At 49.5% G+C, this 17,291-nt stretch overlaps 1 protein-coding gene and 1 long non-coding RNA gene across 2 annotated transcripts in view; one reads left to right on the top strand and one right to left on the bottom strand.

Annotated features, from left to right (window-relative positions):
- SYNDIG1 (synapse differentiation inducing 1) overlaps nt 1–9,999 on the bottom strand; it is a 76,432-nt gene extending 66,433 nt beyond the window's left edge. Inside the window, exon 1 of the mRNA XM_055816694.1 lies at nt 9,826–9,999. The gene's annotated coding sequence lies outside the window, so the exon portion shown is untranslated. The remainder of the gene's footprint in view (nt 1–9,825) is intronic.
- A 79-nt stretch (nt 10,000–10,078) lies between these two features.
- Nucleotides 10,079–16,767, top strand: LOC129785293 (uncharacterized). The gene is made up of 3 exons (XR_008749100.1): nt 10,079–10,167; nt 12,124–13,901; nt 16,204–16,767. It is a non-coding gene; the product is annotated as an uncharacterized LOC129785293 (long non-coding RNA).
- The last annotated feature ends 524 nt before the right edge of the window (nt 16,768–17,291 follow it).

Genomic DNA, 17,291 nt, shown 5'->3' with positions numbered 1-17,291 from the left:
GCTGACAGGTAAGATTCTGCAAAAGACCTAAACCAGGACTGCTTATGATGGCTTTGGTACTCTACAGCTGGTACCTCCACCATCCTAAGGAACTAAGAACAACTACATTACAGGCTCAAGAATCCTCCCAAATCATCCACACTAGCGAAGCACTAGCACACCCCATAGCCTGGCTTCAGCCCGTGCCCTCTCCCAGAAAATACCTATGCTGCAGTAAGTAAGTGCCATGCATGCTCCTGAGAAGCCCAGATGGGAAAACCACCTTGTTTTGGCCAGTAGGAGAGCTGAGCAGCATGGCCACGGTCGATGTTGGACCTTTCAGCCCATGGGCGACAGGACCCATCCTGGCATGCCTCACTTATTAGGTAGGAGGGAGCCTGTGGTGTTGCTTAGACCACGGACCTAAATCCATCTGGCTGGGGCTTACCTGCTGTGCATTGTAACCGGTCTTGTAAAGCAATTCTGCAGAGTCTGAGTGACACTTTCCCCTGGAGGGGGGGGAGGGGGGCAAGGAAACTTCTGAAATGAGGAAAGGGCAAGACAGGGAGCATCCTTCCCACACAGAGCTCCTCCAGCAGTGGGGCATTGCTCAAGACATCCTCTCTGGAGTCCCACATAGCAGCGCATGCCTCGGGCAAGGTCAGCAGAGAGAGATGCAGATGGCAGCATGCAATCAAGCAAAATTGTTTAACCCTAGAGTCATTTCAATCTGTAAGCTGGCTGGCTACCTTACCAGAGCCTGACCCAATCTTCCTGGCCTTGCAAGTGTACCGCTTAATGGTAAGGATCTGGTGAGACTCTCATGTCTTTTCATTATAATATCTTAACATGGGGGAAAAAATAATAAAAATAATAATGTGGCATTGATTTTTATTTTCTGGGTGAAATTCTGGAGCGGCTGGCCATTAGGTTTAAATCAATAGCACCTTGATTGCCAGTGCATTTTGATGCATAGCTGAAACAAGGTCAATTGCTGTCTAGGGAAACTGAGAAACGGTTAAGGTACCCAGAGATTCTTCATCAATAAAAAGGCAGGATTAAGAGTGTTGTCAGCCACAAATGAAATTTCACATACTCATGTATAAAAGAGAACCTCCCCTGGGCTTTTCTCTTCCAAACCACTGGCTGAAGGGAGTTAAATCAGATTTCCAAGGCTTTTGTGACTTGCTGCTACCCCAGTGTTGGTGGGAGAATTAGACTGAAAGGCTGGACTTCATTTCACCTACTGCAGACACCCAAGGATGTTTCTTGGGAGAAATTAACTGCAGTTATGCAAGTTACACAGGACCAGTGAGTGGGCTCAGTCTCCCTTTGGAGCAACAATACCCTTGTAAAATACAGGGGGGGGACCCTCTCAGCTTAATACTAACCTTCAGATGAGTGAGGCAGGTGAAATGAGTCCCCCAGGTTCAGATGGAGGAGCAATGGACTGTGGCACGTGGTCACGAGTGATGCTTAGGGGCAAAAGGCAGCAAGTGCTTATGCAATGGCTCAGAGCCTGTCCCCTGCCTGCAGGGACTCCTTGAAGGTGGATTCAGTCGCCATCCTTTCACTAAGGTCTTTCACTGCCCTGTCCCGGGCCAGGCTCACATGTCTGTGACTCACAGGCAGGTCCTAAAATTAAGATTGCCCCAGTTTCCAGATCAAACTGCAGCCCAGAGGATCCCAGATGACAGCACGACTGAGCAGATACCCTCTGACAGACCACCTGAGGCAGCTGGAAGATGCCTCCCCTGCAGGGAGACAACACTCAAAGCGAAAAAGAGCCACTCTCATTACCCAGGACCACAGCAAGCTGACAAGTAAATGAAACTCATCAGAGCCCTTTAAATAAGTGAGCTGTTCCGTCTGCTCCGAGATGCAGAGTTAATTTAACTGGTTTGATTCAGGTTTCATTTGTCTTTGCACTGTTTGAATTTCTCCCCACAAATCACTCACGGGTACTCAGGCTGACCAGAAATAATTCTGCATTTTCAGACTTGAGGCTGGAACCAGAAGGGAAAATCAAGTTCAAGCTATTGACAAAGAGTAAATCAAACTTAAATCTAATTTTTACCTTGAGGATTAGACATTTTATCCAGGTCTCTGGTACTAAAAGTGAAACCATTAATGACTATAACCTTCATTCTTTCTGACTCCTTGCATTTCTGTTTTCTCTCTTTCTTATTTTAATAAGAAGCTGCAACCAGTGCCAAGATATTTAGTTTACAATGCTGTGGTTTATTGAGCTATCACTTCTGTTACAGCAGAGCCCAGCTACAGTAGCTGCAATGAGAGCTACGCTCTGCTGGGTGTTCTGCAGGCTCCTGCTATAATGACAGTCACTGACAAACTAATTAAGCAAAGGGTGTGAGACAGAGAAACACAAGCTATAGGGAGGGCAAGGGGAGAACGCTGTGCCCTGGGCTCTGGCAGACGAGAAGCAGAAGCCAGCTCTGCTGCCGCCCACCATCTTGAAACTCCCTCGCTCCTCCGTGACCGGGCAGGACACTTCTCCTGCCTCCACCGGGCTCTCCCCTTCACAGAGCTCTAGCACAGCCGCTGGGCGTTTCAGCCTTCTGGAGACCCCTGCCAGGTACCAAAAGTCCCGTGTGAGCAGCCAATCCAGCTACCTCAGAAATACCAGGCTACAGCTGAAAAGCCCCAGCCCTTTCCTCCCAGCAGCTGGGAAAGACATTGATCCAGGCAGACCAGGCATCACCAGCCCAAAGGCCTGGTTGTCCTTGGTTTACTGCAGGACAACTTGGCGATGAAGGCAAGCCCTGGTGAGGCTGAAGGCAGATTCCCATCCACTGTCAAGGCTTCTGGCTGCGCCCGCTGCCATTCCCGGCAGATCTCGCAGAGCATCAGCCAGGAGGGGCTCACAGAGCTCGTATGACTCTGCACGGGGGTCCTGGATGTATGGGGAAAGCTTTCCCCCATGAAGACAGTCAGGCATTGGAGAAGATTGCCCAGGGAGGCTGTGCAGTCTCCATTCTTGGAGGTTTTTATGACCTCACTGAATGAAGCCCTGAGCATAGCTCACCCTGCCTTTAGCATGACATCAGACTAGAGACCTCCTTGGGTTCCTTCAACTGGAGTTACTCTACAATCCACATCTCTCTGCTTCCACCTGACAGATTCCCATCTGTCCCCCATGTTCCCAACGAGACGAGTAACTGCTCCCATGTTCTTCTGCCAACCCCTCAGAGACTCTAAACCTAACACCAGCATGGCAAGAAGGGGCAATAATGGCCATGCCACCGGCAGAAATGGATGCAGCCTCATGACTACCAGATTCAAGAAAGTGCCGCTGGGTTTGGTGCTGGTTCCCCCAGTGCCAGCACACAGAAAGCAGAGAGGAGAAAGTTTCCTTGAAGAGCAAGCCAAATGGTGAGAGCTGCAGCCTGGTGAAAACCTTATTGTGAGAGGTTTGGAGGCTGCAGGTTTCCTGGTGCAAGCTTTCAGGTATGAGGGAGTTTTTAATGCATAATGCAATAGGCTTCAACACAGTTTAAGGCATTTCAAACATCTAGAAATTACAACAACACGTATGGACCTTTCGCTTGAAAGAAATCAGAGGCAATAGATGGATCTGGAGAGATGATTACGCAATGAAATATTTAAGGAAAGGAAAGAAAAAAAACTTCCCCACTTGTATTTTTCTTCTTTGATTTAGTTGGGCTCATTAAAATAGGTTTTGTTTTAAGAGAACACTGCTATTTCAGCAGCTGAAATTCCTTTTGACCTATTAAGTAAACTACAGGGAGTTTCATAAGGTGACACAACTAACTCACACTGGGAGAATTAGGAGTGCATGAATTTATGACAGTTAAATGTTTAATTTCTAACGGTGGAAGTAAAAAGACCTCCATGCTATTTTAGTATTACCAATATGCAGCAAATCCACCGTGAGACATGGGCCTGTCCTGAAAAGGAAGGACTCGGAGTACAGTGAAATGCCCAAGGTCACATCAGACACAGTGGCAGAGTTGGAAATAAAATTCAGGTCTCTTGATTGCCTGTCCAGAGGTATATTTAAATGTGGAAACAATTAGCATATGCATATTAGATCTGCCTGAATAATTGATTGCTTTATTCAGTAGCTGAACCAAAGAACAGGGGAGAGAGAGGAGGGATTACCTTGTGTTGACCTAAAACATAAAATGTTATCCCTGCAACCAAACACTTCTGAGTAGATGGAAACACCCTGCTTGAGCCAAAATGAAATGTAATGTTTCATTTATTTATTTTTAATCGAACTAACTTGCTTTTGGTTCCATTTGCCTCAAGTTGCTTCCAATAAAAATGTGACATGTTCAGGATTTTTTAGCAATCCTCCTTCCCAACCAGTTTTGACAGCCTCAACCCTTTGTTGAGTTCAGTCTGAATTCACTTTTCTTTTTTTTTTTCATTTGATGACAAAAGCTGCATTTTCCAACTAATAAATAACTGACCTGAATAACAGCACCTGGCTGTAATGTAATAACCCTGCCTGTTGTGGAAGGCACCAGTACGAAACCACCTTGCCACCTGCACAACTTACAGCAATTACTTTCCAAAGTGAAAGCAGTCAAAAATCAGGCTCTGTGCCTTTCTAACCGAGAAATTCATTTCACCAACACAATCCAGCAAAGCTGGGTGTCAGAAAGCTATTATCAGCTGCCTAACTGCATCTGGACACACGAACGCTATGAATCAGCCCTGACGAAGTGGCTGGTGAGCTCAGTGCGAATCTGTGCAACACCTGCATCCTGCCCTGACGCTGCATCTCCGCACCGGCCAAGCCTTGTGCACGTGCTTCGGGACGTGGTTTAGCAGTGCCCTTGCCAGTCCAGGGTTAATGGTTGGACTCTATGACCTTAAAGGTCTTTTCCAACTGAAAAGATTCTGTGATTCTATGCCCGACACATGCACCTCTCCTTCCTTCCTTCCTGGCTGCAAGTACGCATTCTCCACTCGGAGCCTGGCTGTCCGGTAGCATGCACAGCACAGGATGCCTTCACACCGGCTTGTACCACCGGGTCCTTCGCAGCACTGCTGTTCCAAGAGTCCCCAACACCACACAAGAGGACCACCTGACAACCACAACTGCATCCAGCTTCATCACATCCCTCTTGAGCCCCCCACCCTCATTTCAAACCGGGGAGACTGAGTCATGAGGAGTGATTCTTGCTTTAAAATATACATCTCTCCCAACAGAAGGCTATGCTGACATTTCTTCTCCTTCCCTCCATCCATCCATCCCAAAAAGCTGTTCTGTAAAACTCTTGATTACGTCCAGCGCAATAAAACTAACTTTCATGACATAACATATAGAGAGACACTAATAATGAAATAGCTCAGGTCACTACCTTCAGCAGCGTGGTCAGGCTGAAGGATCTGTTGGCCAACTTGAAGAGCAGGAAATTGCACTGCCTTTCACTTCCAAAGCAAGTGAATACAGCTGTTCTCTGGAGTGTATAATTGCATCCTTAATTGTTCAGAGTGCCCTCACTGAGAAAAATCTCTTCCAAAGTGAGTCCCACAACTCTCCCGCATGGAGTCTCTGCCCAAGAGCTGCTCCAGCTCCTGGGGAAAGCTTAGACTCAGACCCACACCTACCATGCCAGGTTTGGGGCCAGAACTGTCGCTCTTGTGGTTCTAACCATGACCCAGAGTGAAAACTTATGCACAGCTGGACTGCTTGTTTATTTGATAGACAAGCCACACTCACAGGAGAAAAGATGCGATGCCTCAGTCTTCCTGGTCCCTATGCCACGGAGTCTGCATAGATTCTGAGAAGGACTGAGCTACCCACAAAACCTCCTGCCTAGTCTCAGTGACACCTTGTGTTGCAAGAGAACTAAAATTCTCCAGCTTACAAGAAGGTTGTTGGTACTCTGCCCTGTAGAAACCTGCAGCAAGGCAAAGTCCCTGCCACACACAACGGAGCATCGCAACGAATCCTGAGAGGCTCACCCCGGAATATCAACATCACAGCATCACCTGGCCCTCTTGGTCTGCCTGCAGGCTGACACCAGTGCCCCAAAATGCATGTTGGCATCTGTAACCAGACTGCCCACAGACAGAAACACCTATACGTGGCCCCAGGGCTGGGCCTACTCACTCAACTCTCACTCCTGATGGGCAGCCAAGCCACCCCCCGAGCCTGGTTCTCGTTCACACCCTGCTCATCTGGCTCTACTGGCGTCTCCACACTGCATGCAAGAAGCAAAGCAGGACAAGACACCTGCCTCACACCTGTTCTGCATGTTACACCCCAGCACTATGCTCTAGGCTGGGATTTAGATACTCCTGAAGCAGGAATGATAAATAATGAGAGGATGGCACAGGAAGACAGCCTGGTGGTGCAGGCGTGGTGCAAAGTGAAGGTTTCTGTACCTCCTGCCCCAAGCAAAGCACCCCCAGGTTGTAAGTCACTTTGCTAGAAAAACAGATCTGTGATACTGTAAAATTGCTAGTGCCAGTTCATCAGGGCAAGGATGATTAGATTAAGCAGCCACTCCTGGGCAGCCTTGCTTCATCAGGCTCTAGAAGAATTGCAGAGCTCGGAATACGCTGTGGAACAAAAGCTTTAGAGAGTAAGTGATTTAGATATAGCAAGACTGGTAGCTGGAGGTAGATAGGGCAGGCAGGGAAACACTGGGAAGTAGCATCAGTGGGTGTAGATTGACATTTACAAGCCCTGCTTAACCCCCTACTCATCCCTCCCTGCAGAAATCAGAGTTGAAATGAATAATGGGGCCCATTAGACTCAGGGCATCGCTAAAGCCTGAAGAAAAATCCTATAAACCCTTCCCCCTGGGAGGAGAAGGAACATAGAACCTATGAGACTTCTGCATGGGAGGCACAGGCATTTGGCTGGCAGCACATCAACTCAGCGTTGCCTCTTGTCATCTTGCAAGCCACATGCAGTGGGGAGAAGGGAGATCCTCCCGTTGCAGAGGGCAGGACAATAGGAGCTGGAAGGTGGGTGGGTGGCATGAGAACACCGTGCACTGGGAGAGGACTGGGTCAGCCACTGCATGTAGCAGGCAGCTGCGGTGGGAGATGTCCTGAAGAAGCACGCTGAGCACAGCTGTCCTGCAGGACCTGACACCAGGCTGGATGTCTCACGGGACCTAGGATGGGCAGGTCGCCCCTCAAGGAGCTGAACTCTTTGACTATGCCATCATTGTCTTCCAAGCAAATTATCCATTTGCAAGCACTCATTCAGAGATCTTTGTTCTTCCTGGGGATTTTTAAGGGGTCTGAGCACATAAACCCCATCAAACCTCTGCTCGAATTATGCCTACTTGATGTGAACAGTCAGTTCATTTTTCCCATGCCTCAGTGAACTATAGTCTCAGAGCTTAGGACAGAAATGCTTTACAGTATGGATTTGGATGGATGGTTAATGAGGGAACTTTGCACATTCAGGTTTTATATAGATACATATGCACAGATACACATCTACAGGGATGCCATGTATAAAACTGGAAGTGCTAAAGGCATGCATGGACTCACAACTCTCATATACTGCACCACTATTCAAAAATGCAGTCTTTGCTGATGCAATGCAAATCACCACAGTTTGTCACTTTTCTGATATTAACACACCGAATTCAAAGCACGAAATATTTTGATTCTTAGGTACTAAAAGTTGGATCAGCTCCACCTGAATCCTCAGGGTCACAGACATTTATATCTGAAGAGGTGCATTCTGCTGTGATCTCATTGCTCAAAGTAGTTTCCAACTTTTACTGGAGGAAGAGTATTTAGAAACATTTGATTTGATACCCAGAGAATGTGTATTTAGACATGAGCAGATATACCCTCGCACACTTACATGCAGACACTATTGACATTTCTTAAAGCAAAGTCACTGAACATGCAGAGTATCTTCCTCCTGTTTAAACCTCTGCATTTTTTCCTCCATTGTTCCCCAATGGCACTGTATAAACTATAACCTGTAAAAACTGAAGTCTTCCAAGTGAAGAAAACAAAATTTGGAAATCCTAGTATGTAACCTGCAGTCTTAATAACCACATAGGCAGTATTAAAATCTCTCCTGGACAGAAGCATTTATACCTGCCTGCAGATACAGATATAAGGTAGAGAGAAAGATAAAAATCCTTATCCAACTATGCTGCACCTTTTCTCTAATACTTTCCTCAGAAGGGAAAACATTTTAAATCCAGAAAGATACCTTCCTCAAGTTAAATGTGTTGTGATGCTGCCTATATACACTAGTACTGCATTACATCTGCATTTGTGTAACGAAGAGCCTTCCTGTGCCTGTGAGATTTATTCCAGAGCGTATGGCACCCATGGTTGAGATGTCTGCCTGCCCACTTAATAAAGGCAGACTTCGTTTAATCTGTACACCCTGGCATGACCTGTAGTTACCAAACTGCCAATAAAATGTCACCTTGGCCAGTAAAATCAGAAGTGGCTTATTCTTTGGAGCGAGGTGATTTGAAACTAATATGAAGAGCATCTAAATGCAGCTACTTTGAAGACGATAGCTCATTAACTATAATTAAGAGCACGTCATTTAAATACATGAATGTAGAAATGCATTCTCTGCTCTGACTGCATTTTATGATATACGATAATCCCCCTGAAAGTACCAGTTAACTCATCTTCTTGGGTTTAAGAATATCAAAGCATCTTTTAATTGTTGTTAATGCCCTGTTTATGAGGGATTAATGTCTAATTATTTGTGATCTGAATATTTAATCTCCCTGGAAAGTTTAGATCTTTTTTTTTTTCCACCTTCTTTCTCTCTCATTACACACTGAGGCAGCAGCCTCCCCTCCCGTTACTTTGAAGACACAGTTCAACAGATTGCTCTCCAGAGCAACTCCTGCCACTAGGTAGCTCCATGTTCTCACGGGGGACAGAACCCCGCAGCACCGCCCGCCCCGCACAGCCCCTTGCACCCCTCCCGCTGCAGCGCACCCCGGGCCGCGGGCGCTGCCAGCCGCGCTCCGGGAAGGATGCTGCTCCCGCGCTGCCAGTTCCAGAACGGTCTCAACGCATTTGCCAGCCTCTTCCTACTGAACGGTTCTCCCCGAGCCCGTGCGAGGTGCTTTAGTGATACCCGACCCAGAGTGATGGGACAGGCGTGGGGGACTTACCCGAGTGGCCCCTCTCTGCCACTGAACAGAAGGGACCACTCCTGCCTCCTCGCCTTAAGCATCCCTCTCTCCAACTGGGCTGCCCGCAAACTGGAGGCGGGGAAGGCAGCGCCACGCACCCGGCACCTCTCGGGCAGGGCGGCGAGGGCAGGGTGGCTGCAGGGAGCCCCCCTCCCCTTTCCCGTCGCGCTGCGCAGCCCCGCGCCCCCTGCCCGGCCAGAGGCTGCCTTGCCCGGCGCTGCGAGGGGAACGTGCTCCGGTACAGGGACCGGGGGGGGGAGGGATTCCTCCGGGGGGGAGGGAAGGGAAAAGGAGGACCCCACGCACAGTTTCCCTTCCAGTGCTCCCAATCCAAACCTTGCCCCTGCACTGGAAAAGCCTGATCCCTTCCCAGACCCCCTCCCGGCGCGGCGGGCACAGACGGGGACGCGCTAATTTCGGCTCCCGGCAGGGCACTGGGCGTCCGTGCCCCGCCCCCCCCCCCCCCCCCACCCGCGGTGCCTAGGGGGGCAGGATCGCGGCCCCATATTCCTGCGCTCCCCGGGGCTCCCCCCGGAGACTCTTGGCCGCGGCGGCTGCGGGAGGTGCGGTGCCCCCCCGTCCCCGCTCGCTGCCCGGCGGCCCCGCTCCAAAGCATGGAGGGGGGGAGGGATTTGGTGCATCGCTTCCCGGAGGGGAGGGGATGGGATGGGATGGGGTGGGATGGGGGGGTGTCACTCACCTCCCTGCAAGGTGACCCGCAGCGCGGTGCTCCCGCCGGGGGGAGCGGCGGTGCTCCCGGCCGGCGGCGGCTCAGCGCCCGGGCGCGGTGCCCGGCAGCATCCCGGCGGCGGGGGCGGCGGGGGGGCCGGGGCCGGGCAGCGCGGGCGGGCAGCGGGGCTGCGCTGCCTGCACCCGCCGGGCTGCACTGTGCGCTCAACTCGCGGGGAGGAGGAGGAGGAGGAGGAGGAGGAAGAGGAGGAGGGAGCGAGGGAGGGAGGGAGCGAGGGAGGCAGGAGAACCAGCCCTGCGTGGCGGAGCGGCCAACTTTCCTCCTGCAGCAGGAGCAGCCTCCCATCCCCTGGTGTGTACACCCGCCCCCCCCGCCCCGGTACGGCAAAACCCTCCCCCTCCCAGCCCCCTGCCTCCTCCCCCTCCCTTGGCCTTCCTCCCAGCCGGGGGTCTCCGCTGCTCCCCACGCACCGCAGCTCCGCGCCCCTCCGGGGGCCCCGGCTCCTCCCACCCCCACCCCCCGGGGCACCCCGGTACGGATTCCACAGCCACAGGCACCTGCCAGCACAGGGCACAGCACCCCAACTCCCCCAGGTGATGGGGGAGCTCCGGCGCGTCTGAAGAACTTTATTTGTGTGGGTTTATTTTTTAGCTTGGTGACGAGGTGCCGGGCTGCGCGCTGCAGCACTGAGGGGGCGGGGGGAGCTTCCCTGCTTCCCTAATAACCACACGTAACCCGGGAAAGCAGGGTTCACTCGTTCGTCTTCCCACCCCCAGCAGGCCTGCTAGCCAAGTCATTTGCCTAAAAGCTTCTCTGTCACCACTTCTTTCTGGATGCTTTAACATCTATGGCTCGAGCTGCTGTTGGAGGATCACAGGCAGGGTTTGGATCGCTGCTGCTCCTCGCTGCTGCAGGGGGAGGCGCGAGGCCCTACAGCCCTGGTGCGTTTGTGTTGCCCCCACCTCTCTCCCCAGGTTAAGGCTGTTTTCTCTCCCTGCTTGCTTGTTGTTATTCATACTCACAAAATAACCCCTGCCAAATTTTGCTGAAGGAGAATGTCCAAGATTTAAAACACACCTTAACTAACCTGAGCCTCTCTCGGGGATTTTTCAGCAGAAAAATCCCTCAAGCCTCCTCTTTCACAATGTCTTAGTGCTCTTCCAAACTCTTTGTTTTCAGTATATCCTAGTGGTACTTGCAAAAGATTTTTCTTTCCGTCTAAATAGCTGCTCCCTTGCTCATCCCTGACTTGCTCTGGACTTCAGGGAGGTTTTTTGTGTCTTACAGAACACAGCTTCTTCCTTAATGTAATAGGCACTGGGTGGCAGTAAATATGTAATCAGCAGAAAAAATAGCCCCAAATGATGATCACCCTGATTCTCCAAAGTGCTTTTCACCTTTCCTTTCTTGGGAACAGAAGCCTGTAAACCACATTCATTCTGCCTTTACTGAGTAAGACTTTTAGGAAAAAGACTGTCTCTCTGTTCTGCTTGTACAGGAACAAAACTCTAGGGGGGCTGGCTTGCAGCCAAATGAGTACAAGCTACTACAGTGCAAATTCGTACCATCAGGCGTTACTGCTACTGATTGGAGATATCAGCTGGCTTGGATGGATGGTGAATTCCTGGCAAAACACAGTTTCTTAGTGACCACAACTATTTGTGCAGTAGGAGGAAGCATGGCAAGATTTCCAAAAGGATTTGTTAGATATTTTCTTGGGAGGAAAAAAAAGGGCATTTATAGAAAACGGAGGGTGGAAGGGATATCTGGGTTATCAAGTCAAATTTTCTGGCTTCCAGGCAGCCACATCCTGTGAGCCTGTTTGTTTCCTTCTGACACTTCCAAAATGAAGTGTTTTCCATGCTGTTTCGCAAGGTGAGATTCAGTGACATCAGTAAGGTAACCATTATCTCTAGCACTGTTCCTCCACCTTTCCCATTCTCCCTATACCAAACAAAGCATGCTTTTCACTCAGTCCAGGAAGACCATGGACCTTTGTGTCCATGAGAAAACAAGACCTAATTTGGTTTAGTTGAGTTTTGCAGCAGAAACAAGAAAATCTTAGTGGAGCAATCACAATTCAACCACCACAATGGTTGTAACTGTTGCTACAGACCAGGACATACTTCGCTCTTTCTTTTCGTCAACCTCTTCTCTTGCCGAGAACCACTGAAGAAGGAGCTTAGCAGTGCTCTGACCAGTGTTAATCGTGCCAGTTCCCTGTGTGCACTGAGCTTGCCATAAATTGGCCTATTCCTGACGCTGGGAAGCTAACAGCTATGCCTGGCTTGATTTTGGTATTTGCAGCTCTCATTGTCCACCTGGTTCCCTGCTGATTTTTGGGGAAAGGCTTTCAAAGACCAAGAGAAAGCTTGTGGCGAGGTGAATTGCAGCAGACCGGTTTGTGATTGGGAGGTTTCTCTTCATGTCTAGCAGCATCACTGAGCGTCTTCTTCAACAGCGCATAAGCATGCACAATCCTCACTGCATTGGACCAACACATTTCACAGCTTCTTGGTAAGAACTGTGGGTGGGAAGAAATCGGGGAGATTCATGCTACGTGTCTAGCAATGGCAACTGACCCTTTCTCTCTGTTTCTAAAGGCACTTTTCATCCCGCCAGGGAGGATACAGATGCACCTCAGTAGGAAAGCTTCTGTGTAGACAGAAGCGCAAAGCACTGCAGTGACAGAGAGCAGCATGAGGAGATGTTTGAAAGAGGTAAGGCAGGGGAGGAAGAAAAGTCCAGCTCCCTCGGGTCTGATGGCTGTTGGAGGCTTGCTGCAGCTGCTTGCTAATCTAATTTTATGCCAGAAATCTGCCAGGACAAACTGCATAGCAGGCAGGGACCCCTTCTTGCTTTGGAAACAGGTTTTCTTCCCAGGGCCTCTAAGCAAGGCTCAGCTGTAGCCTGAGCTCCTGAGAAGCTACCATTCCAAGACCTGATGAATAGTAAGAACAAGAAAAATCCTTGCAAAAAGAAAAAGTGAGAGGCAAGGCCACCTAGAGCAGAGGGAGAGGTGGGAGCAGTGCAGGGCAGCCCAGGCTGGCCTGGGAGCCTTCATGGGTCCAGCGGTCTCCTGCTGTCTGTGAGGAGCTGGGGATTTGGGAGCCATAAAGGCAGAATGTAAAGAAAAAATGCCACCCAGATGCAGAAATTACTGGAGATATACGAACAGCTTTTCTTGAAATGTGGTGTTTTGCAGAAGTTAAGGAAGGATGAGACTTCACAGGCATATATCATTATAGCTCCAGGGAAATCATTTTGTCACTGGTTGCCCTGATCAGGGCTGGTACAAGGACTTACCCTGACCAAGCATTTGACCACTGGCTTCAGTGGAAGCACCCTAAGTAACTGCACCTGGTCGGAGAGACACACAGTCCTGATCGACAGCCTGCTCTTCGCTCTCTGGATGCTCTGCGCCACCGTTAGCAGTCAGTCTGTGAGAGCCCTTGGAGGCAGAGCTGCTCTGAAAGCCTCCTGGCCAAAACCACCCAGGAGGCATCACAGCGTTAGGAGCAGGAGAGAGGCTCCATTGGGAAACCACGTGTCAAATGCTGCAGGCAGTGACCATTGCGGTAGCCATGAGGATTTGGGGAGCATCATTAGCTGGGACATCTATTGATGTGCTGAAATGCTCATGGGAGCTGGTGGGAGAAATGTTAGGCTGTGGTCCTCACTGTCCCAACAAAGTCTGAGGGTCTCGGGTGTGGTGTGTGCTCTGGGAGGCCCAGGACACCCTGAGCAGTAGAGTGGAAAGACAGTGACCTGCGAGTGCATCCCTGGGCGCTAGGAAGAGCAGCAGCACCACCTATCACCAGAGAAGGAAGAAGGAGAGAAGACAGACAAAACGCTGCTCCTTCTCACAGTTCCCAGTACAAGATTGGAGCCCAGACCTTCGAGATGACCAAAGAGAAACTTCATTCTTCCAGCAGAAGAAGCTGGCTTCAGTCTTTCCCTGCAACTTTCCTGCTAAAGGCTCCTGCTGGCTCTGTGGATAGCTCCGTATAGGTCCATGATCTAGCATCCTTTGCTGCAGAGGAAACAAAACGTCACCTAACGCCTCTGTCAGGAACAGACCCCAGGTAACACGACAACGCTTGTCTGTCTAAGGGAGGTAGCCCAGTCGATGTTCTCAGCCTTAACAGCCTGGGGGAGTGGTCATGGAGTGACACTGCGGTGGTGCAGAGGGAGATGGAGGGAATGGAAAGGAGCAGGTTTCAGGAGGAAAGGACTGAGAGCTGGTATTTACAGTGATAATGAGCCGGGGGGGGGGCGGGTGGGGTGGGTGGGAAACCTGCAGACCAACCAAACAGGTCTCCGAGACTGCCGGAATGGCTCATTGTTTAGAGGACAGAACTGGGCTCTAGGACCCTGTGCTCCAAACATGTAGGGCTGTTGGCTCTGCAGGTCAGCACTCAAGGGCTCTCTTTGTCAAAAATCCTGGCACCGTAGGTACCGGTGTGGTCTGAACCACATTTCACTTGATTATAATTCAGAGTGATGGTACAGAGCAATCGGGAAGTAGCCCAAAATCTGTAATCTCTTTCTGCCAAAGGCAAGAACAATCTTTCCATTTAATTGGATCAGACCCCAAAGGTCTAGCCAGGAGTGCTTTTAACTTTCTGAGAAAGAAAATGGGTTAGCTGAGATGGCTGAGCTGGGTGGGTGCTGAAGTTTGTGTTGATTTGTTTGCTGGCAATTGAAACCAGAATAAAAATGAAAGCTTGGGTTAACCCAAGCTGAGCATTTTTTTTTCTTATTCTGTATTTACAGCAAATGGAAAAGTAAAATACATAATTTTTTGGCTGAACCACGTAGCTTACCTTACAACCAATGTTTCAGTGCTTTGAACTGTTCTTTACTCCTGTTAACTGGATCTGCTTGTTTACTTGCAACAGAGGAAGAATCCAAACGCAATCTCTGCCACGCTTAGCCTAATCTGCACCAAGAGAGTGGAGTGTGGCTGCTAGATAACATCTGCTGGGAGGATGGAGTAAACAGGATGTGGGTCTTTACATCTGGTACTAAATTAACTTGGAAAGACCTGTTAGCAAAAGTGTTTCACGTACACAAGTCGTCAGCCCAGTCTCTGGAAGGGGTTGTCTGTGCCTCCTTCCCTCGAGATGAGTTACATGAATTCAGCTAAAGTGGCCCAGTTTCTCATATGTCCAGGATCTAAGAGACTCAGAAGCTCAAAAAAAAAAAATAAATCACATTGCTTTTATTTTGCCATCTGTGCCTCATCTCACTGCATGCAGTTCTCATGTTTGAACTTTTTGGGATTCTTCCAGGAAGCCTTACAGCAAGCGCTGGCACCAGTGCTTCTCTATTCATAAGGCAGCTACTTGACTGGTACAGACAGCTCCAAGGGAGAGGGAACTGTATCATTGCTGTGCTGCCTCGCATTGCTGGCCTTCCAAGGTATCCAGGAAAGGCACAGGTTAATGCTAATTGAGATGCGGCCATCTGTCAGACAGAAAACATGCCAAGGCCACCCTGTGATTTTTTATAAGGGAAAGAACCAGTCACTGGTGACAATATTTAGGCGCTACAGACCTTGACCAGAGACAGACAGATATCTAAGATGATAAAGGTTCCCTTTGGACATGATCAGGAATCTCCTGAGTTGTTCAGCTCCTCACTTTAAATGCCTTTTCATCCCCTGGGAAACTGCAGCGTAACTGCTTTAAGTTAAACACATCTTTGGTGCTGAGTGCCATGAGAATTGACCTATTATTTGTCTTACGGTGTTGCTCAGGTTCCCAGTATGGAGAGATATGTATGTAAACATGGTAAGAGACAGCCCTTTCTCCAGAGATCTGATCCTATAAGCAACCAGGACAGGAAAAGCTGGGGGTGGAGAGCAGCACCTAGTCCCACTGGAGGTCTTGGACGTAGATTCATATGGGCATGTTGATGCCTAACTGGGCAGACATTAAGTTAAATTAAACAACTTGCAGATTGTCATGTCGGGTTGGTTCAGCCCCTTAAACAGAGCTGCCTGGGCCTGTGGAGAACCCTGTGTCACCCAGACAGTGTCAATGGACTCTGCACGAGACATCTGGGAGAGCTTGACATCCCTGGAGCAATGGCTGGAGGCAGGAGGATGCCCCAATAGTTAGGGACCTGAGCTGAGCCCTACGGATCTGATTTCCACCTTGGCAATTGCAATTTAAAGAGAGTGCCAGCACCTTTTCTTGCTGCCTGCAGTGGGTGAAACCCCCTAGCTTAGAAGCCTCAACAGCAGCTCTGCATGAAGGACGCAATGGTTTCCAAATTCTCCATCATCCTGCAGATTTAAACTAGTCAGTGCCTGTCCTGTAACATTCAAAAAGTGCTTTGGCAAGAAACAAATGATAATACTTTTCCTTTCTGCACTAACAGGCCATGAAAATAAAAGAGTTCCAATTCCCACCTTCGGTCTCCTGCTGCAGCTCCCATGGCAAGGGTGCAGCCTCACTGCTCCTCAGGATGTCTGCCAAGAGCTTGCGGAGGGTCAGACCTGTTTAAGGCATGCAAGCAGATGATGGGACCTGGCCTCAGGTTTGCCTACCTGGAAAGACCATGGGAAACTGCTGGGCGTGATGAGAGAAGATGCTGAACATGAAAAATAGTGAAGTGAGAAGCTGATGAGGGTTACAGGTAGCGCCATGAGGAACAGTCAGGTTTCACAGGCAGGCAGGACAACGACACTGATATGAAAACTTGTGGAAGTGCAAACTTAAGGAAACAGGCCAGAAGTATAGGACATCATGGTTAGCAAGTAGTGTAATGAAGGAGAGATGGCTTCAATGCTCCTTAATGAACAGTCCCACAAACATCTCACTACATTCACTGAAGGAATTAATCCGTCTGGCTGATAAATACCCAGTTGCCAGGAATACTCATTGAATTAACTGATGCCACCTTAAAATGCAGAGGAGAATAAAATTTTATTTTATTAATTTCTATGTGCTTACCTGCCTTTTATGTATGATGAGGGGTTTTCCTCCCCTTGGAGCAGCTGTTAAAGAGAGAGGACAGGATTTTCACAAAGAAAATGGCCTGACAAATACCCTGGAGGTGCTCTGGTGGTTCTCTGCTTGCCCTGTGCAATGCAGGAAGCCTTGGAGGGACCCATCGGCATGCTGTGTTCGGAGTGCTGTGTTCGGAGTGCCGTAGCTCACGGCGTGGCTCCTGTGGCACCCTGCTGTGACTATGGAGATGCTTTTGAGGTGGGCATACTCCACTTGTCCTCATCTATCCAGAGCTCTCAGGCGTGAGGCACCAGCGGGTGGGTAGGGAGGGATGTGCACAGGGAAGCACTTCAAGAAGTCTGGAACCTCAAAGACCTCTATTATTTTAGGGGAAAAAATCATGATCTTGGAAAAAAAGGCAAATTTTTGTCTCTTGTCCTTCCTGTCCATGGGAAGAGGTCTGAATCCCAAACTGCTTGTCCTTTCCACCTTGCTCGCCAACATCCCCAAAATCAG

This window comes from Falco peregrinus, chromosome 11 (assembly GCF_023634155.1).
Source record: "Falco peregrinus isolate bFalPer1 chromosome 11, bFalPer1.pri, whole genome shotgun sequence".
In the NCBI taxonomy this organism is placed as follows: Eukaryota; Metazoa; Chordata; class Aves; order Falconiformes; family Falconidae; genus Falco; species Falco peregrinus.
This window is presented reverse-complemented; position numbering and strand designations above follow the sequence as displayed.